Source organism: Pleurodeles waltl, chromosome 4_2 (assembly GCF_031143425.1).
Source record: "Pleurodeles waltl isolate 20211129_DDA chromosome 4_2, aPleWal1.hap1.20221129, whole genome shotgun sequence".
Lineage (NCBI taxonomy): Eukaryota > Metazoa > Chordata > Amphibia > Caudata > Salamandridae > Pleurodeles > Pleurodeles waltl.
Window position 1 is genome coordinate 757,980,589 of NC_090443.1, and position 22,722 is coordinate 758,003,310.

Consider the following 22,722-nt stretch of genomic DNA (forward strand, 5'->3'; position numbering starts at 1 on the left):
CTCACCCCCTTGTGTCTGCTGTGATGCCCTCATGTGCCCATCCAACTCAGGGTAGGCCACCGCCAGGATCCGGAACATCAGGGGGGTCATGGTGCGATGGGCACCCCTCCCACGTTGGGATGCCATCCCCAGCTGAGCCTCCACCGTCTTCTTGCTCCAGCGGCGAATGTCCTCCCATCTTTTACAGCAGTGGATGCTCCGTCTCTGGTGGACCCCAGGGTCCGGACTTCCTTAGGGATGGCACGCCAAATATCCTTCTTCTGGTGGGCGCTGACCTACATGACATGTACAGGGGAAGAAGAGAAGTCATTACCAACTTCACCGTCAAAGTGAGTGGCCCACATCCCTACCCTTGCCATGTGGCACATGCATTCACACTGGGCCCTCTCCACCCAGGCATAGCCCATACAACTTGCACCCTATGCACTCACCTGTTGGTCTGGAGGACCGTAGAGTAGCGTGTACTGGGGGAGGACCCCGTCCACGAGCTTCTCCAACTCCTGTGCAGTGAAGGCAGGGGCCCTTTCCCCAGACGCACGTGCTATTGTCTCTTCCAGACCGAGGTCACAGCAGCACTTGCAGTGTAGGTCCTCTCCTGTCGAAGATCAGGTATCGAGTGATTCCACAGATAGAAAATGGCAGTTACTTCCACGCGGTGATGTCTGCGGCGGTGCGTATCATCACCGCCGGCACACTTCCTCATTGGCTCCTGGGACCCATAGGGTCCAATGTTAACCAATGCAGCATTGCGCCGCGGTCTCCGACCGCCTACCGCGACGGTGTACAACACCAGCGCAGTTACCTCACATCCCATTGTCCCAGTTTAGAGGTCAGGCAGCCGCAATTTCAGGGGCCCACATGGCTTCATTTTCAACTGCGTCACACATACCGAGGCCTAGACTCAACACACAGACATACAACTTTTTGGAATTTGTTTCGTGCTCTGGGTTGCTGTGGGTACATACCTCTGAATTGCTTGACTCTATGGTCGCTTTTGTCCTTCCTAGGCACCGTCCGCTGGGACATGTGAGGAGATGGCAGAATCCTCCGGTGTACAGACCGCTGGTGGACCTGTTGACAATGGAGGAGCGACATTTAATCATCACCTACAGGTTTGACCGTGCCACAATCCAGGAACTGTGTACCCAGTTGGAGCTAGACCTGATGTCACCAATCCGCCAAACCACAGGAATCCCCTCTCAAGTACAGGTGCTATCAGTGCTCCATTTCCTAGCAAGTGGGTCATTTCAAACAACTGTGGCCATGGCATCAGGGATTTCCCAGCCTATGTTTTCCAACGTGTTGTCCAGAGTGTTGTCTGCCCTGCTGAAACACATGAGGAGCTACATCGTTTTCCCTCAGGTGGAGGATTTGGCTACTGTTAATGGTGACTTCTATGCCCTGGGTCATATCCCTAACATCATAGGTACCATTGATGGGACCCATGTGGCTTTGGTCCCCCCCACAGGAGTGAACAGGTGTACAGGAACCGGAAGAGTTATCATTCCATGAATGTACAGATGGTATGTTTGGCAGACCAGTACATCTCCCAGGTAAATGCTATGTTCCCTGGCTCAGTGAATGACGCCTACATCCTGCGGAATAGCAGCATCCCTTATGTGATGAGTCAACTCCAGAGGCACTGAGTGTGGCTATTAGGCGACTCTGGTTACCCCAACCTGTCATGGCTACTGACCCCAGTGAGGAATCCCAGGACCAGGGCAGAGGAACGCTACAATGAGGCCCATGGGTGAACTAGGAGGGTGAGCAAATGCACCTTCGGCCTCCTGAAGGCCAGGTTCAGGTGCCTCCATATGGCAGGTGGTTCCCTATTCTACTCACCAAGGAAGGTGTGCCAGATCATCATCGCCTGCTCCATGCTTCACAATCTTGCTATGCGACGCCAGGTGCCTTTTCTGCAGGAGGATGGTCAGATGACGGTGTTGTGGCAGCTGTGGAGCCTGTGGACAGTGATGAGGAGGAAGCAGAGGAAGAAGACATTGACAACAGGGACTCAGTCATACAGCAATATTTCCAGTGACACACAGGTGAGAACACTTTATTTACTATTACTTTTACTTTCACACTTTTACCTCTATCCTGTCTGACGGTTTCAAGCAGTATTTGGTAACTGAGTTGTACATTTCCATTACGGTTTCACAGGTGTGGTAACCAACGTGTGTCATCTGCTTGCATCCTTACTATTGAGAACTGATTTTGCCATTATTATAGCTAATACACATTTTCAATATCACAGACTGACTCCAGATTGTTTTGTGGTTCAAGGGTGTTTATTGCAGTGCTAAATATTGGAGGGGGGTGGTAAAATGGTGATGGGTGATGGTGGAGGAATGTCCATGGCAGAGTCCAGTCTATTAGTCTCACAGGTGCACTGCCCATAGGGGCATAGGAAGTGGAGCTGAGCCAGTTCCAATATGGACAAGGTTACAAAGTGGGACAGTGGGATGACAATCAGGGTGGTCTTATTTCTTGGCTGGGGTCTTGCCATTGTGCTCTGTCCTGTTCCTGGATCTCACGGACCGCTTGTGTGGTGGTTGTCCATCTGCAGGGGGTGGGGTGCTGGTGTGGTGGTCCTGTGGCGGGGCGTCCTGTCCACTAGCGGCGGCGGAGGTGGTGGGCAGTTCATTGTCCATGCTAGTGTCAGGGGCCCCTTGGAGTGCCACGGTGTCCCTCATTGTGTTCTGTATGTCCTTCAGCACCCCTACGATGGTGCCCAGGGCGGAGCTGATGGTTCTGAGTTCCTCCCTGAAGCCCAAATACTGTTCCTCCTGCAGGCGCTGGGTCTCCTGAAACTTGGCGAGTACCGTTGCCATTGTCTCCTGGGAGTGGTGGTAGGCTCCCATGATGGAGGAGAGGGCCTCGTGGAGAGTGGGTTCCCTTGGCCTGTCCGCCCCCTGTCGCACAGCAGCCCTCCCAGTTACCCTGTGTTCCTGTGCCTCCGTCCCCTGGACCGTGTACCCACTACCACTGCCCCCAGGTCCCTGTTGTTGTTGGGGTGGTGGGTTATCCTGGGTTCCCTGTAGTGGTGGACACACAGCTGATTGACGTGTCCTGGGTACGGAAGTATGGGCCCGCTGGGTGGGTGCTGTACTGCTGTTTACAGAGGGTGGAAGGTCAGTGTTGGGCTGTGCCTGTGCGAGGGGAACCGGCTGTCCTGAGGCCCACGATGGTCCGGGCTGGTCATTTGGATCCAGTTTGCCAGAGCTGCTGTCATCACTGTGGGCCTCTTCTGTGGGTGGGGTAGAGATGTCTGGACCCTCCTGTCTGGTGAGGTTAGGTAGTGGTCCTGCAGGGGTATAAAAGCATGATTATTGCATCTGTGTGTGTCATGGTGTGCAATGGGTGGGTGAGTGTGTACCCCAGTGCTAGCATTCCTGTATGGGGGCTTGTGTGATGATGGTTAGGGGTTGTTATGGGTATGTGCAGTAGGCATGCTTTAGTGAGGGGTGTCCATGCTTTGTTGTGTCATGCAGGGCTTGGTGTTGGGATGGGTGGTTTGTGTTATTAGTACATTAGTGAGGAGTTGGAGTGATAGGGGATGGGGCGAGGGTGGGGGTGTGTGATAGCATGCAGGTAGGGTGGGGGATATGATAGTTAAGATTAGACTTACCAGTGTCCATTCCTCCACCGACTCCTCTGAGGCCCTCAGGATGCATGATGGTCAAGAACTGCTCCTCCCATGTTGTTAGTTGTGGGGGAGGAGGTGGTGGTCCGCCGCCAGTCCGCTGAACCACGATGTTGTGCCTGGAGACCACGGAACGCACCTTCCCCCGTAGGTCGTTCCACCTCTTCCTGATGTCCTCCTGATTTCTCGGGTGTTGGACCACTGCGTTGACCCTGTCGACTATTCTTCGCCATAGCTCCATCTTCCTAGCTATAGAGGTGTGCTGCACCTGTGATCCAAATAGCTGTGGCTCTACCCATACGATTTCCTCCACCATGACCCTGAGCTCCTCCTCCGAAAACCTGGGGTGTCTTTGGCGTGCCATTGGGTGGTGTAGGTGATGTGTGTGGGGGGGTGTATGTGGTGATGAGTGTGGTGATGTGTAGTGGTGTGTGGTGTTTAGTGCGTGGATGTTGTGTGGGGGATGGTGTTGTGTGCCTCTGTGTGGTAGGGTTGTCTATTGCTGTGCTCTCTCTCTGGCCTTCGTCTCTAATTTTTGGTCGTTGGGGTTTGTAGGTGATGTGGGTGGGTGTTTTATATTGTGTTGGATGTGTGGGAGTGGTGTTTGTATGTGTATCAGGTGTGTGTAATTCGAATTGTCCAATGTGGCGGTGTTTTGGAGATGTGTGTGTATTTTGAGCGCGGCGTGGATTCGTGGGTTGTAATAGCATGGGCGTGTTTCTGTTGGCGTGACGGTGGAGGATTTGTTATCGCCAGTTTATCACTGACCTTTGGTGTGGCGGACTTGTGTGGGTGTCTGAATTTCGGCAGATTCCGAGATGTGGGTCATAATAGCTGTGGGGGAATTCCGCGGCCGCGGCGGTATGTTGGCGGTCTTCTGCACGGCGGTAAGCGGCTTTTACCGCCAATGTTGTAATGACCCCCTAAGTTTAATCTAAATGGTGTTCTCCAAGAACGTCTGACTGAAAGGTGCAGAGTTCTGTTTCTTTTTCTCAAAGTCTACATTTAACATATTTTTGTTGTTGTTATGTATATATGTTTTTTTGTGTTATTCTTAATTCTTGTACAGCATTGCTTTAATTCCCTCAGTCATGAATCACCAAGTCTGTATTGATAGGAGGGGGGTATGTAGTATTTCTATTCTGATGTCATTGGCGACATCAGAGTAGAATTGGAACATGTGTGGACTGAGTGGCGAGGGAGCTGAGAAGAGGGAGGGGGAAAAATAATTCTGTCATGTCGGATGGCTGAGCTTTTGTAACCCACTTACCTAAATAAACAAAGGTTATACATTTCAATACAACCAGAGTGAACATTATTTCACACATCTCTTTCAAAGCATGTCATGGGAACATTTTTCTTCTGTGTGACTCCAAGCTTGAAACAAATGTATATGATCTCAGTCCATGTTCCTGCAATGTAATGTTTCCAAGGAAAAATCTCTCCATGATAAAACAATGAACTTATTACAAGAGGGCTTTACTTCTCATAGGAGCAGAATCTGAAAGAAGACTCCACGTTATGAAAAAAATAGTGCAACACTTTTACATGACTGCAAAATGCAAGCTCTTTTGGCCACACTTATACTAACACAAAAAGCATAAAATGACATTCAATCAATATGTTTTCATAAAAACATATACAATATAAACTAATACATTTAGCATTAGTAAGTTCTCTTTAATGAATAATACATTTCAAGTTAAAACATTAGCTAAGGCCTCTTTAATGTGAATAATACATTTCAAGTTCAAACAAACGCTTTGTCACTGTATTTCATTAAATACAACAGAGAATTGCACTTTTCATACTGTGCATGTGTCTTAAAACGTATTCCTCATTTAGTAATCAGGTGAAATTGAATATTGTCTCTATATGTACTCCTACTTTAAAGTCTACATTAAATTTTAGCATCAGTTTTAACCTTCCAGTATATGATTTAGTTCAAAAGGCATGTGCAGGGTTCTCTCTCTCAATATAATTCTACAACTCCCTTTTCTAATTTGGCTTTCATTACCCTGCCTCTTTGCTCAGCCTGTCCAATGAACTGTTTTTCTACTGGGCATGCATGTCAGATTATTCTTGTTTGTATACACAGTTCCAAAGGTCAGGGTAGGTTCAAAGAATCCTCCCACATTGTCAAAGTTTTTCACGTTAAAACTATACTTAACAATTAACAATACTACTCAGATGCTTCATGCTAGGATTGAAAGTAAAAACTAAATTATAATTGGGATAGAAGTATTAGTAATACTTCTGTTCATACAATAGAGTTAGTAACAGACTGCAAGAGATTCCATATGTTAGTAGCAATCTGTAATAATTGATTCCTTCCTGCACTGATGAAGGAATTCATGTGCAAGTATAGCAATCATGAACTTCCGTGGTTTTGATATACTCATATAACAATTTATAATATACATCTGTTATCAAATCTCCCTTAGAACTGCCAATATGTAAATATCGTTCATCTTCATACAATAGATCTTGATATATGAATCAATTTTCTAAATTTGGAGCACTTGTGACTGAAGTTTTCTCAATGTCATTTTTAACAGACAAACTCAATCCAATAATTATTAAAAAGATCTAATTTCACATGCTATTGTTAAACGTACACACACACTTGATATTACCTTCCTCTGTAATAGCTGGAAACATTCCCACTCCGTCTAATATGTCAGTTCTCCACATTTTTTGTTCTGCACCCCATCTAGCTTCTGCTAATGTCTTAACTGCTTTCTGCATTCTATTCTCAAGGACCCTCTTTCCCAGTCATTTTACACCATTGTTCAAGTCATGCTAACTCGGAAACTCTTTTAATGATGCCTCATGATAAGCTGTGGTTTCTTCTGGTGATGCTTATGCTTCTTCACCCTCTGGAATAAATACATTTCCTCTTAGAAGACTTCTCAATGGCTTGAAAATTTTCATTTTTGGGCAAATTTAGTCACTCACAATAAATGTCAATCAAATCATGAAATTAATCTCAACCTTCCAATCCTTTTTGCAAGCTATTCTCCGTCAATAGCAACATGATAATATCCACCAATACAAGCGCAGCTTCACACTAAACGACCTATACCAGCGCAACACAAAATTATGTCATGCTCACTTCTCTCAGTAGCCACAATTGCTTCACAAGTGTCTCTCACACAGTCACTCACTCACACCTAATGCAAAATATTGTGAACAAAACAACAACAATCTCTCTGTATACTATGGGTAGCAACTGAAACGCTTTAAAAGCTGTATGGTCTACACTTCTGACTGTAGCGTTCACATTTTAAAAAAGAAGTGAAACTTGACCAGAACTTCTCACTCCGGTAGATATAGATCCTCTGTAGGCCTTTCAGATTCACTAAACACCAACCAACCACTCACACTCATTCAAGGAAAAGTATTGGCACTGTCAACAATCCCTCATGACAAGAACCTCACTACAGACAATATATTAACCAAGTGCCTTTTACAGTTATGCGTTATCCCGGCATCTTCATGATGCACTCATCTACAACAACAACAACTGCATACATTTTTGTGGACAAAGCAGCACAATCACTTTGAGTACATCGACTCCACAAAACACTTCACAGCATCACACTTCATCGCAATCTTCAAGCCAAAAGTGATATTGGTTTAGTTTCAACACACACAAAGGTGGTCATTCCGACCCCGGCGGTCCTTGACCGCCGGGGCCGGGGTCGGCGGGAGCACCGCCAACAGGCTGGCGGTGCCCCGCAGGGCATTCTGACCGCAGCGGTTCGGCCGCGGTCAGAACAGGAAAACCGGCGGTGTCCCGCCGGTTTTCCGCTGCCGGTTTTCCGCTGCCGGTTTTCTGCTGCCCTGGGAATCCCCATGGGGGATTCCGACCCCCTCACCGCCATCCTGTTCCTGGCGGTTCCGAACGCCAAGAACAGGATGGCGGTGAGGGATGTCGTGGGGCCCCTGGGGGCCCCTGCACTGCCCATGCCAATGGCATGGGCACTGCAGGGGCCCCCGTAAGAGGGCCCCACTTTGTATTTCAGTGTCTGCTTTGCAGACACTGAAATACGCGACGGGTGCCACTGCACCCGTCGCACATCCTCCACTCCGCCGGCTCCATTTGGAGCCTGCATCCTCATGGAGGGGTGTTTCCCACTGGGCTGGCGGGTGGCCTTTTGGCGGTCGCCCGCCAGCCCAGTGGGAAACCCAGAATACCCGCGGCGGTCTTTTGACTGCGCAGCGGTATTCTGGCGGTTCCCTCCAGGCGGGCGGCTCCCGCCGCCCGCCGGGGTCAGAATGACCCCCAAATTCTCCATGTATGGCTAGTGCAGATTAAACTTTGAATCTTTCATTGTGTGGTTCCATAGGTACATAAATAGAATGCCGACATCTGAAACACCTGTATGAAAGCCGTTTCTAAATTCTAGCAGGGGTGCCTATGGAGTTGGAAATATAACTAAAATCCCTGTAATAACACAGAGGGGGTTATTCCAACTTTGGGGGAGGTGGTAATCTGTCCCAAATGTGACGGATTTACCACCAGCCGTATTACGAGTTCCATAGGATATAATGGACTCCTAATACGGCTGGTGGTATATCCGTCACTTTACTGTCACTTTTGGGACGGATTACCACTTCCTCCAAAGTTGGAATAACCCCCAGAGTCTTAGTGCCAAGAAAATAGATGAGTGGGTGAAAGCTTTTAATGCTGATACTCCTTCAAGAGAAAGTGTGAGTAAGGAGGTGAGTCAGGGAAGTATTCAGTTACCAGAAAGAGTGAATTTGGTAGACGTAGTAAAACTAAAATTAGAATTGCATGAGTTGATTAATGGGAACCTTGCAGTAAAAAGGAACTTGCATTCATGTGTAAGGACTTTATCAGACATGCAGGACAGGTTTATGACAAACTGTGGGAGCTAACCCAGAGACATGAGGTAGATTTGAATAAGACCAAGCCTTTATAGATCAGTTAATGTGTATGTTTCAATGAGGTGGATATAACCTGTATGAGAACTTCAGAAATGAAAATGCAAATTAAAGAGTTGATTTGCAACGTTCGGAAATTGAATTAGTTGAATAAATTAGAAGCTTCAGGGCTGAAAAGAAATATCCAAAGAAACCCACAGGGGAACCACCTCCTGTTGAGGGAGAGCTGGGTGCAATACATTTCCTTTTAAGAGAATTGTCTGGTGGAGGTTATATACTGTACATGTGCCTTGGAGTAGAAGTGATCTTGCATCATTCACTAATGACTTCCCAAAACTGAGAGAAAAGCCAGTGGAGTGGTACCAGCAAGGTTAGATGTTTGTGAAAGTCTTGCAGGTATTTGTGGGTCAACTTGAAAAGTCTGTTTGACATTGTGGTTCTGAGTGACTTGTGGGCAGAATGTAAAGTATCTGTTCAGTGGCCCGAATCAGGAAGGCAAAGAAGTCTAGTGATGAAAAGTCCTTCACCATTGGTGATGAAAAAGTACCAGCAGGTGATAACATTCTTCAAGTCAAAAGTGCCACCCCAAGATACTGATTGGATTTAAATTTAGAGAATGACTCGGAAACCCAAAGAATCAATTCATTCTTACTATGAGAAATTGTTGCAGGCATTCAAGTATTATAGAGGTAGGGAGACTGTTAGAAATTGAGTCTTTGGTTGGCAGTCAGGTTAACCCTGTCCAAGAATGGACCCTCTTCTTGGCAGGGAAAGTTACACACAATCCAAATTATCTTGTGCCCACCCTCTGGTAGCTTGGCACTGAGCAGTCAGGCATAACTTAGAAGGCAATGTGTAAAGTATTTGTGCAATAAATCATACAATGCCACAATATAGCACCACAAAAATACACCACATAGTGTTTAGAAAAATATATAATATTTATGTGGTTAAATGCAGGTCAAAACAATCAAAGATGCAATAAGTAAATGTAGATATATCACTGAAAAGTGATATAAAGTGTCTTAAGTCTTTTTAAAGCAAACAAAGGGGTTGATTCTGAGCTAAGCGGGAACCGCCAGAAGACCGTACCGCGGTCAAAAGACCGTGGCGGTCATTCTGGGTTTCCCACTGGGCTGGCGGGCGACCGCCAAAAGACCGCCCGCCAGCCCAGCGGGAAACACCCTTCCACGAGGAAGCCGGCTCCGAATGGAGCCGGCGGAGTGGAAGGGGTGCGACAGGTGCAGTAGCACCCGTCGCGAATTTCAGTGTCTGCTAAGCAGACACTGAAATTCTAAGTGGGGCCCTCTTACGGGGGCCCCACGACACCCCATACCGCCATCCTGTTCCTGGCGGCCGAAACCGCCAGGAACAGGATGGCGGTATGGGGGTCAGAATCCCCATGGCGGCGCAGCAAGCTGCGACACCATAGAGGATTCCCCTGGGCAGCAGAAAGCCGGCGGGAGACCACCGACTTTCCGTTTCTGACGCGGCTGTACCGCCGCAGTCAGAATGCCCAAAGGAGCACCGCCAGTCTGTTGGCGGTGCTCCCGCCGACCACGGCCCTGGCGGTTTTTACCGCCAGGGTCAGAATGACCACCAAAGTCTCTTTCAAGCACAAAGTACCAGGTTCGCGTGAAAAATCTTCACAAAGGGACGCAGAGGAAGAGAAGCATGGAAACAAAGGGGTGTGCGTCAATTTCTCGGGCAGCACACAGGGATGCGTCATTTAGTTCCCATGCAGGGACGGCTGTGCGTCGATTTCCGGTGCTCGGATGTGGATCCTCTTCGGGTTGCAGTGGTTTCCGACGCCCCGGGGATTGTGCACGGATTTCCTGTGTTGGCAGGATGAAGTCACGGGAGCTGCGTCGATCTGGTGGGCATTGCGTTGAATTTTCTACTGCACGGCGGGCGCTGCGTCGATTCCTCTCTGGAAGTCGGGCTGCGTTGTTCTGGCTTGGCTATGGGTTGATCCAGTGGGCCATGCATCGAATTTCCTGATCTTCTCGTTGCGAAGTCAGGCTGTGTCATTTCAGTTTGGCGTGCAGTGAACTTTTCACTGCGGTGCAGGCGGTGCGTTGTTTCTGGCGGGCTGTGCGTTGTATTTCGCCACACAAGGAGTCCTTCTTGAAGAGATGAAGTCTTTTTGGTCCTGAGACTTCAGGGAACAGGAGGCAAGCTCTATCCAAGCCCTCTGAGAGAACTTCTTCACCTCAGCCAGAGAGCAGCAAGGCAGCAGTCCTTCACAGAAAGCAGTCAGGCGAGTCCTTTGGGCAGCCAGGCAGTTCTTCTTGGCAGGATGCAGGTTCTGGTTACAAGTTTCATCTGCAGGAAGTGTCTGAGTTGGTAGGGGCAGAGGCCCTGTTTATATAGCCAAATCTGCCTTTGAAGTGGGGGAGGCTTTGAAGAGTGGCTTAGAAGTGCACTAGGCCCCATTTCAGTTCAATCCTGTCTGCCAGGGTCCCAGTAGGGTGTGTGGCAGTCCCTTGTGGGAGAGCAGGCCCTCCACCCTTCCGGCCCAGGAAGACCCATTCAAAATACAAATGTATGCAAGTGAGGCTGAGTATCCTGTATTGGGGTGTGTCTGAGTGAATGCACAAGGAGCTGTCAACTAAACGCAGCCAGACGTGGATTGTAAGGCACAGAAAGATTTAAGTGCAGATAAATGCTCACTTTCTAAAAGTGGCATTTCTAAAATAGTAATATGAAATCCAACTTCACCAATCAGCAGGATTTAGGGGCATATTTATACTCCGTTTTTTGCCGAATTTGCGTCGTTTTTTTCGACGCAAATTCGACGCAAAACTAACTCCATATTTATACTTTGGCGTTAGACGCGTCTAGCGCCAAAGTTCATGGAGTTAGCGTCATTTTTTGGCGTGAACACCTTCCTTGCGTTAATGAGATGCAAGGTAGGCGTTCCCGTCTTAAAAAATGACTCCCAGGCATGTGCGTGGTATTTATACTCCCGGGCAAAAATGACGCCCGGGAGTGGGCGGGGCAAAAAACCCCGCATTTGCACCTCTTTTTAACGCCTGGGTCAGGGCAGGCGTTAAGGGACCTGTGGGCTCAGAATGAGCCCAGAGGTGCCCTCCCCTGCCCCCAGGGACACCCCCTGCCACCCTTGCCCACCCCAGGAGGACACCCAAGGATGGAGGGACCCATCCCAGGGAAGAAAAGGTAAGTTGTGGTAAGTATTTTTTTTTATTTTTTTTGTGGCATAGGGGGGCCTGATTTGTGCCCCCCTACATGCCACTATGCCCAATGACCAAGGCCAGGGGACAGAAGTCACCTGGGCATGGCCATTGGGCAAGGGGGCATGACTCCTGTCTTTGCTAAGACAGGAGTCATGTTAATGGCGTCTGGGCGCCCAAAAAAAATGGCGCAAATCAGGTTAAGACGATTTTTTTGCCTCAGCCTGACTTGCCCCATTTTGGGCCGCCCAAACGCCATTTTTCCCTACGCCGGCGCTGCCTGGTGTACGTCGTTTTTTTTCACGCACACCTGGCAGCGCCGGTCGGCTAACGCCGGCTAACGCCATTCAATAAATATGGCGCCCGCATGGCGCTTCAGAATGGCGTTAGCCGGCGCTAATTTATTTGGCGCAAAACTGTGTTAGCGCAGTTTTGCGTCAAAAAGTATAAATATGGCCCTTAATGTCACCATTCTGGTCATACTAAATATGACCTTCCTACTCCTTCAAGATCAGCAGCTACCACTTAAACAATGTATGAGGGCAGCCCCAATGTTAGCGTATGAAGGGAGCAAGCCTCACATCAGTGTAAAAATGAATTTAGGAGTTTTACACTACGAGGACATGTAAACTACATAGGTACATGTCCTGCCTTTTGCCTACACAGCACCCTCCCCTAGGGGCTACCTAGGGCATAACTTAGGGGTGTCTTCTATGTAGAAGAAGGTGAGTTTTCGGCTTGGCAAGTACTTTTTAATGCCAAGTCAAATCGGCAGTGAAACGGCACACACAGGCCTTGCAATGGTAGGCCTGAGACAAGGTTAAGGGCTACTTAAGTGGGTGGACAATCAGCGCTGCAGGCCCACTAGTAGCATTTAATCTACAGGCCCTGGGCACACATAGTGCACTCTACTGGGGACTTATAAGTAAATTAAATACGATTCTGTATGATCCAATGTTATTATGTTTAAAGGGAGAGAGCATATGCACTTTAGCACTGGTTAGCAGTGGTAAAGTGCACAGATTCTTAAAACCAGCAAAAAACATATCTAAAATGTGGAGGGAGGCAGGGAAAAAGTTAGGGGTGACTGCCCTAAGGCTGTGAGGTCTAACAGAGACGCTTAAACCAAATGATACAGGACATTTCGTGCTAACGTTCATGACAGGATTGAGATTGGCATGATGACTCAGCAGCATTTGATTTGTTTGCAGAACAAATCAGTTGATTAGATCTTGAGGTATGCAGAGTATTGTAGGGATTAAATTGAAATTAAGCTGATGAAGCTGAAAGAGAAGTTAATGGTTGCCCAGATGAAGCTGCTAACGCGTCCCAATCTAGATAATTTATTCACTCTGGGACATGTTTTAGGTCAATGAATCTTTTAACCCTGATTGAAGACACCTTAAGACGAGATAACTAATCAACATGTCAATCAATAAGTCAATAACGTCATCAATAGTCACCATAACAAATCAATTAGATTAATCAATAACATTAATAAGACTCGGAAACCACCATGACCTTTCAGGCATGAATAACCACACCAGTTTAGTACAATTTTATGATGTTTATTCCCTACTGATTACAATTCTACTAGTAAGTTTATTAGTCTCAAATCCATGAAACACATCAGCATTGTCATAATATGGCAACTCGAATAAGATTTCATCAAAGCAAAGATCACGAACATTAGAACATAACACTACGTCAACATAGGTTAACCTTAGTAGAGTATCATTAGCGCATTAATTCAACAAAGCATTGATTCAGTCATTTGTCTATTTGCGTCCGTCTAGTGAACCCCTTAACTAACCTCGAATTAGCATTGGCATGTTCGGCTTCATGCAAAACAATTTAGCAACACAAATTTAGAAAAACATATAACTATGGTCTCTGTCAAAAGAAGCAGTTGGTACCTAGAAAGGAAAGGCAAACAAACAATTACAATTTCATCATCATATAGTTACTAATAATAATGGGTAATGGGTCAGCATTCAGAGTCAATCTTCGTCCTCAGGACTTCAGTTGATTTGCCATCAGCCAGGAAACACAGCAAAGTTTAGCAAGACGGGGTAAGTAGGGACACTTCCCTCATAAGGAGGAGAAGTATAGAACGGGCAAGGTAAGGGTGAGGATGGTTTGAAGAGTCAGACAGCAAAGTCTCTAGACAGAGTGACAAAGTGTCTGGGTAATAGCAAGAAATTTGCAATGGCATCTCCTAATGGCTCCTGGTGTCAAAGGTTTTTATCCCTTTTCTGTTGTACAGTCCCCTAATTTTTAATTGGGCAGGTTTGGCATCCCACTATCTCCATCCAATGGGTTTCCAGTGGTACCATAAAAATTATCACCTCATAACAGTTCTCACATAGTTTATTGGTTCTTGTGATTGACGTGTCCAACGGGTAGAATGTCCGGTATGATTTCATACTCTCCTGGTCCTCTTCGCATCCCCAGTCAGTAGTCCCATTGTCTATACCGGTTTAGGCGACCTTCTACCTTCTGCAAGTCTACACTGTTGCATTCAGCAAGAATGTTTCTTTGAGCAAGTCGAGTTTCATGAGAACGGATCTACTAGAGTTACACTCATCTTCTAGCTTCTGGAAAAATACAATTACATGTCCTTCAGCAAGTCAGCACACTGCATGTTAGAAAAAACACATTTAATATGAAACCGGGCAGCTAGGCCCCGACTCATGCTAACTAAGGCCTAGTGAATTCATTAGCAAAATCTTAATATATAGCTCTTAATACTAATACAAAATCATACATTAATGCATTAATAACTCATTATTAGTCAATTTTATTAGTCCCCGTATGTATTGGCGGCCACTCCCCGTGGGCACCTTACAGACTCACGTTTACTAAAACACATTAATACATTTTCTATGTGGCATTATTATGTATTAGTTCATAAATATTTCATGTTACTTTTGGTTATAAGAGCTACGCTCCCACAATCCTTCCTCTGATGACACTTGTCATCACACAAAACCTTTCCCTTCACAACCTTTCACTTTCTTAAATTACGCATTTCAATTTCTTCTCCCCTCCTTAGTTTTTCATTAGTTTCTTTGAATATTTTCTCCTTTTTCTTTTCTTCTTTTCTTTTATTGTGTTTTGCCAATTTTTCTCTAATTCTTTTACTAATTTTGCATGATAACCATAGGCCGAATAAACAAGCTAGAACAATCAATATATCCCCTATTATTTTTGCAAGTATCCCATTCCAAATACTACTAAACCAATTTCCTACTTTAGCAATTTCTTTTCCAACCTTTTCCCAAACTGCATGTTCCTTCAGCTCCTTCAAATCTGTACTATCTCTTGTTAGGTTAGTAAGCATACTCCTAATCTTATTACTATTGTCAGGTATGAATGCACAACAGTGGCGCTCATTAAGCATCTTATAGACTCTGCCACTCTTCGCTAAAAGAATGTCTAAAGCAAGCCGGTTTTGAAGAGTCATAGCCCTCTCCAAAGCAACTTCAGTATCCATCAGGAGTATAGCCCCTGTGAAGTTTGTCAGTATGTTATCCACAATAGTAGACAATTTTAAAATCTTTATGGACTTTAAGATAACCCCCACTGAAGGAATTATGGCTCCAAATATATCACCTACGACAGCAGCCGCTGTCTCTCTCTTTTGTCTAGTATGATGTAATTCAGACATTTTGGGAAGTTGCTTTAAGTCATCAATTTGGTAAATCTTTGGGAAAACTATTCCCAAATAACATGTCCCATACCATCCCTTTGGAAGACGGTAATAAGCATTAAGTCCACATATATAATAGATCCCGGGGATCGCTGGGTCCTGTCTATTTAACATGAATGTCCATTTACTCTGAAACAAAAACACATGTCTGCACTCACTCGTTCCCACAAATAAAGTGTCATGGTCAGAGTTTGGCCTATATTTACAAAGCTTTCCTTATAGGCACAAAAGAAAACACTACTTCTAGATTAGAATAGAAGTATTGAACATGTTCTTGATCATAGAATCTTGTTAATTGCAAACTACAGCTTATTCCATAGTTAAGCGGCAAACTATGATAAATAACCCCTTCTTGTACTCATGAAGGAAGTTTTGTGCACACATAGCAATTTTTCGCATCCATTGTATCGACATACTCATTCAACAAACGATAGAAGACATTAGTAGATAGTTCCTTTTTCGTATTAGTTCCCTCATGCAAATACTTCGTATCCTTCTCAAACCTCTCCCATGGTGTTAGTGTAGCAGTCTCAGGAGTTGGATCATTGTTAATCGCACTCGTATCCACCAATGGCATTCCCACAATCACACCTATAATTACTATTGCACATGCAACACCCAAAATAAAACTCAACCATCTACAAATCCTACCCCTATGATCATTATTTCTAGTGTTATTCATGATCTGTAAAGAATCAGAGAGCAGAATAATATAAAGCAAACAATCAACTTGATGAAGATTTTAAACCTTTTTTTTTGTTTTTTCTTTTAGTGCAAAGTCTCTCTCTTGGCAAGTATTTACAGCATTTTCACTCACTTCCAGGACCATTTGTCAAATCAGGTTAGCAGCTTGTCATAATCGGTTTTTCAAAGTCAATTCAGGTTAACAGTGTCACATCCGGTAATTTATCACTTTCTTTTCTCAGGTTCCTTTCTCTATTTCTTTTCAATTTAACACAGTCTCTTTCTATGGTTGAATTCAGGTGCCGTAGTATTGACCTGGAATTTCTCGATCAAAGCAGAATGCCAAGAATTCTTGTTGCCACTCAGCTGATGTCGCATAAGCCCATTCAGGGCCTGCGTACCTCCTGTTTGCAGCTCTTCTTTCCTTGTTGTGTCAAATTCTTTTTCTATTGTTTCATTAAGGACCACTATCTCCTTTGTAGCTTGTTGTTCCGGCCAATTATCTCCTTTAAGTGTTCTCCTGCCGCTTGGCCTTTAAGGATGTTGAACAGTGCCCTCCTCTTGTGCTATGGTGTTATCTCTTGATGGACTTGCAAGCGGCTCAGGAGGAGTCGGAACACTTTGACCTCCTTCTACCTCACCTCCTTCGCCTTCAGGGTCTGTCAAGGGCTCAACATCGAACCCGTATCCGTCTGCTTTTGGGAGGACCTCTTTTGGGTCAGTCCTCCTGGCGCCTCAGTTGAGATAGGCTCACCGTCACCCCTCTTGATTTTGTTTGCTGATTGAGAGACCAAGACATCCTCAATGGGCTCTCCTTCAGTCTCAGTTCCCCTTTGATTACTTTCCGGCCCTGAGACTTCCTTCTCTGCAGCTGTTATTTTTGACAGTTCGAGTTCCTCATCAGTTGGACACATCACCTTCTTGGTGTGACTGGCATGGATCCAGTTTGGAAGTCCTGAACATTTCACAGCAGTAGTAGTTGTCAGTATTACTTGATACGACCCATTCCAACGTGGCTCCAAACATGACTTCCTCACATGTTTCTTGACAACAACCCAGTCACCGGCTTTCAGGGTGTGACCTGGATCAGTTATCGGTGGCAATGTGGTAGCTTCCACCTGGTGAGAGAAAGAGCGGACCACATCAGCCAGACCCTTGCAGTAGTCCAACACCATATCATCTGTAATATTCACAAGAGCATTTGCAGGCACTGCGGGCAATCTCATAGCTCGGCCCATAAGAATTTCATGAGGAGACAGCCCTGTTTTCTTGTTGGGTGTGTTTCTCATTGACATCAGCACTAAGGGCAATACATCTGGCCATTTCAAATTTGTGGCTGTACACATCTTTGCCATTCTCGACTTCAAGGTACCATTCATCTGCTCCACTAGTCCTGATGCTTCAGGGCGATAGCTACAGTGTAATTTTTGTTCAATGTTCAGGGCAGCACACAAGAGCTTAATCACCTCATTGTTGAAGTGACTTCCCCTATCTGATTCTAAGGAGATCGGGAACCCGAAACGTGGTATCAACTCCCTAAGCAGCAGCTTTGCTACTGTGAGACTGTCATTTCTACATGTCGGGTAAGCTTCAATCTAATGACTGAAAATGCACACAGTTATCAACACATACCTCAAACCTCCACATACAGGCATCTCAATAAAATCCATCTGCATTCTGCTAAATGGACCTCCTGCTCTCCCAATGTGGCTCAAATTCACCACGGTCCCTTTCCCCGCATTCATCTGCTGATAGATAATGCACCTGTGACAGATAACTTCTGCAGCTTGTCTGAATTTTGGATTGAACCAATCGACTTTGAACAACCTGATCATTGCATCTCTCCCAACATGTGCTTGACCATGGTAAAACCTCGCAAACTGTGACAAAAGGCTGTTTGGCAAAACCATTTTCCTCTCCTCTGAAACCCATAAATCATCAGATCTCTGTAAGCATTGCATTTTGAGCCAGGAGCGTTTCTCCTCTTTGCTGGCACGTCCCTGCAATGATCTCAACTCATCCAGTGTGTCAACCACCCTTAATGCATACCCTGAGCATGTTTCATTTTCAGTTTCAGGTAACAATTCCCATTTGTCTCGAAACAATATACAGTTCAATGCACAAAACCTTGCGACTTGATCTGCATATCCATTTCCCATTGATACAAAGTCTTGTGATTTAACATGAGCATTGCATTTCACCACGGCAATTTCAAGAGGTAACTGAATCGCATGCAACAATTCCTTAATTCTTTCACCATTTTTCACTGGAGAACCAGAAGAGGTCAGGAAACCCCTCTGTGACCACAACTGGACAAAATCATGGAGAATTCCAAATCCGTATCTGCTGTCAGTATAGATAGTGACTTTCAGGTTTTCAGCAGCGTGGCATACCCTAGTAAGAGCAATTAATTCAGCCACTTGAGCAGAGTATACTCTTTAGAGCCAGGATGCTTCTAGGATACCAGAGATTATACACACGGCATATCCAGCTCTCAGTACTCCTCCTGAGTCTCTCAATACTCCTACTGAGTCTCTCAGGCATGAACCATCAACAAAGATAATGTATTCATTTTCTTCCAATTGGGCATCTTTAATGTCTGGTCTTGGTTTGGTGCACAGATCTGTTACCTCAAGACAATCATGTTCTACCTCCTCAGCATCATCAATGTCTGCATTCTCATTAGGAAGCAAAGTTGCCGAGTTCAACACAGTACATCTTTTTAAGGATACATTTGGTGACCCCAGCATAATTGTTTCATACTTAGTTAGGGGAGCATTTGTCATATGTTGAGTCTTTGTTTGGGTCAGCAGAATTTCAACTGAATGTGGGACCGTTACTGTTAAGGGATGTCCCATCACTATACGTTCACACTGAGTGAGGATTTGACCAACTGCTGCAACTGCACGCAAACAACCCGGTAAGGCTTCTGCGACTGGGTCCAAAGTAGCTGAAAAATGTGCTACTGGGCGGTTTGCACCTCCATGGACCTGCGTCAGGACAGACAAAGAACAAGCATCACGTTCATGACAAAACAATACAAAAGGCTTTGTGTAATCAGACATACCTAAAGCTGGTGCCCTGCACATGCTTTCCCTCAGTTCAATGAATGCCCTCATCTCTTTCTCAGACATGGTTATGGCACCCGGGCCATCTTGAATTTCTATAACTGTCAACCTCACCAAAGGTTTAGAGATAATCGAGAAGTTGGGAATCCACTGTCGACAGTAGCCCACCATTCCCAAAAACATCCTAACGTCCCTCTTGGTTGTCGGGGGATTCATCTGCAATACGGCTGTCACCCTTTCTTTGGATATTTTCCTCGTCCATTTTTCAATCAGGTGACCCAAGTACTTCACCTCTTTCTGACAGTATTGTAGCTTCTTTGGGGACACTTTATGTCCCTTCTTTCCCAAATGATTCAATAAGGCAATAGTATCGTACCTGCAGTCATCTCTCGTTTTGGACGCAATTAGCAAATCATCAATGTACTGTACTAGAGTCGAACTAAAAGGCAATTCTAATGATTCCAAGTCCTTCTTCAATATCTGATTGAAGATGGAAGGTGATTCAGAAAACCCTTGAGGAATTCAACACCAACTGTAAACCTTGTCCAGGAATTTGAAACTGAAAAGAAATTGGCTGTCCTCATGAAGAGGCAACGAAAAGAATGCTTGCGACAGGTCCACAACTGTGAACCATTCTGCATCACACGGAACCTGAAACATAATCACGGCTGGATTTGGCACTATGGGGCAAAATTTTACCACAATCTCAACAATTTTCCTCAGGTCCTGGACAATTCAAACTTTCCCACGAGGCTTTTTCAGACCCATTATTGGTGAATTACACGGGCTGCTCATCACTTCTTTTAGAACCGCTTGCTTTACAAAGTCTGCAATTATCTGCGTCACCTGTATAAGAACATCTTGTGCCATGTGGTACTGCGGTACCTGGGGAAACACAGCATTTGGCTTCACTTCTACCTTGACTAGCTCTACTCCTCTTATTAATCCCACTTCCTTTCCTGTCAAGTCCCACACTTTCTCTGTCAATGTTCCCTGTAATTCGGCTGGTAAATCAGACACTGTGAACATCGGGAAGAAGGTTATCAAAGGGTACTCCTCATTTGCGGTCTCCGTCTCTGAGTTCTGACCATCGTCCCCTTCATCATCACTGTTTGTCTGCACCTCAATTCCCCCATTAGAACAGGTAATTGAACACCTCGTTTTACACAGTAAATCTCTTCCCAGTAGGGATACGGGACTCGAGTCACAGACTACAAATCTATGTAATCCCTGGAAGGTACCAATCTCAACTTGGACCGGATCTGTAATTGGATTTGTCGGGAGCTGATTTGCTACTCCCACCACCCTTATGGTACGCCCCGAAAGTGGCAATTTCAGAACCTCTGCACTTCTGACTGTAGAGAGTGTAGCTCTTGTATCAACTAGGAATGAAACCTTATGACCCATCACCTTTCCCTGAACATAAGGTCCCCTCTGATCTACTCCTAGGGACGCTGCAATCCTGCACTCCTCACTATCTGAACAATCATCCGACCATTCATTGTTTATTCCATCCTCACGACGCAATGGGAACTGTTGTACTGTATCATTTTGACTCATTGTTTGACCTGTGAGCTGTTGAGGAAGCATCAGCTGTTGCTGTCCCATTGGAGCTAGTGGTAACTGCATTTGCTGTCTAGGTACCATGGGAATCTGCTAGCATCTGCTGCATCTGTGCTGGTTGAACACATGGCATTTGCATTTGTTGCATAAGCTGGAGACCCTGCATCTGCACCATGTTATTCTGGAAGTTTGGATTTTGACCCCTCACTCTTGGACCCCTCACATTTTGAAATGTACCGACATCATTGCTTTGTTGAACAACACCATCCTGCACCATCATTGGGCACTCCGGCTTCCAGTGTCCCACACCCCCGCACGCGTGACATGGAAACACCTTTTTCATCCCTTGCACATCATTTTGAACAACAACGGTATTCCAATCTGGACCACGGTTCACAAAACCTCCCCGACCTCTGCCTCTTGTTTGCGGTTGGAACATTCCGTTTCCTTTAGGTTGTTGTTGTACCACCTGCTGTACTCCATTTCCCTGCATCCCTGCCTGAGCTGCCTTAATTTGCATCACCATCACCTTTTCTTTCAGCTTTCTCTGTTTCAAATCAATCTCATCACTACAGTATTTTGCATACTGCAACACCTCATCAATTGGCTTCGCTTGCCAACAGATCAAATGATTCTTAATCATCTGGCTAATTTCTGGTCTCAACCCTTCAACGAACCTGAACACAAGGTGATTCATGTCTTTCGGTTCTACGACCTCAGTACCACTATAGTGTTTGAATGCCTTCAACAGCCTCTCATAGTAAGCATGTATCGACTCTTTGCCCTCTTGTGACGTTCGGTCAATTTTATGCCAATCAGTAACTTTCGGCTACACTTTCTGCTTCAGAAACTCACTTTCTTACTTCAGAAGATGGTGGTCCAGTAATCTTGTCTCTTGCTGGCTCCTCTGTTGGCCAATCCACACCCCTCTTGCACTCAAGCCATAAGTCAGCTGGAACTATGATCTCAAACAGGGTATTCAAGTCTTCCCAGAGGCAGTTTGCGAGCTTCACAAACCTGTCTGTCTGCTGGTACCACTCTATTGGCTTCTCCCTTAACCTGGGATAGTCATTTGTGAATGACAGGATGTCACCCCTAGACCACAGTACATGAACTAGAACCCCTCCAGCTGTTTCTCTCATTGGTAAAATTTTTATTGTCCTGTGTCTGGTGCAGATTTTGCCTGCTTCGGTTCCGGGCAGGCACCTTTCTATTTATCTCTCTTCTTTGCCCATCTGCCTTCCCACTTGTCTAATGCTCCCCAAATTTGAGCACTCTGCAATATCTCTTTAAGATGTGCCTTCATTCCGGTGGATCTCATGTGATTGAAATCTTTAGGTTCAAAATCTAACCTATAACTTCTCTTCAAATGCTTAGTATTGTCTAAGTCTATGCCATATCTGTCTGCTAGGTTTGCCAACCTCTGATGTACCCTGCTCACTTCTTTGGTTATTTTGGGGCACAGATACCTCAATTCTGCTTCCGTGTATGACTCTAGTCTGTTCACCCCCATTGTTCCTTCTACTAATTCTCTGGCTTCCACACCCATCCTCACAAAATTCAGGTATTCCTCTCTTTCTGATTGCTCTGTGGTCACCAAAGTAGTCTGCGGAGTGTTGAGCTTGTCAACCACTCATTCAATTGTTGCGCTGTTAAGCATTGCAACGAGACATTTCCAGACTGCATGATTGATGTCTGTGACGTATTTGCACTCATCACCTGTGGGGTTAGGGTACCCAACCCTGCTTGCTTCATTGTCTCCAAAGGAACACCCAATCGGAATGAAGTCCAACAAGGATCTAGACCTTTCAGCCGTCTGTCCCCCCTGTGTTATTCCCTGCAAGTTCCCTGTGAACCCTCCTCTCATCGCCTCTTGGGTCATCACTTCTTGGTCACATATGCTAGGCTTAGCTTGCGCATACAGCGGTACTGGCGGACCAACAG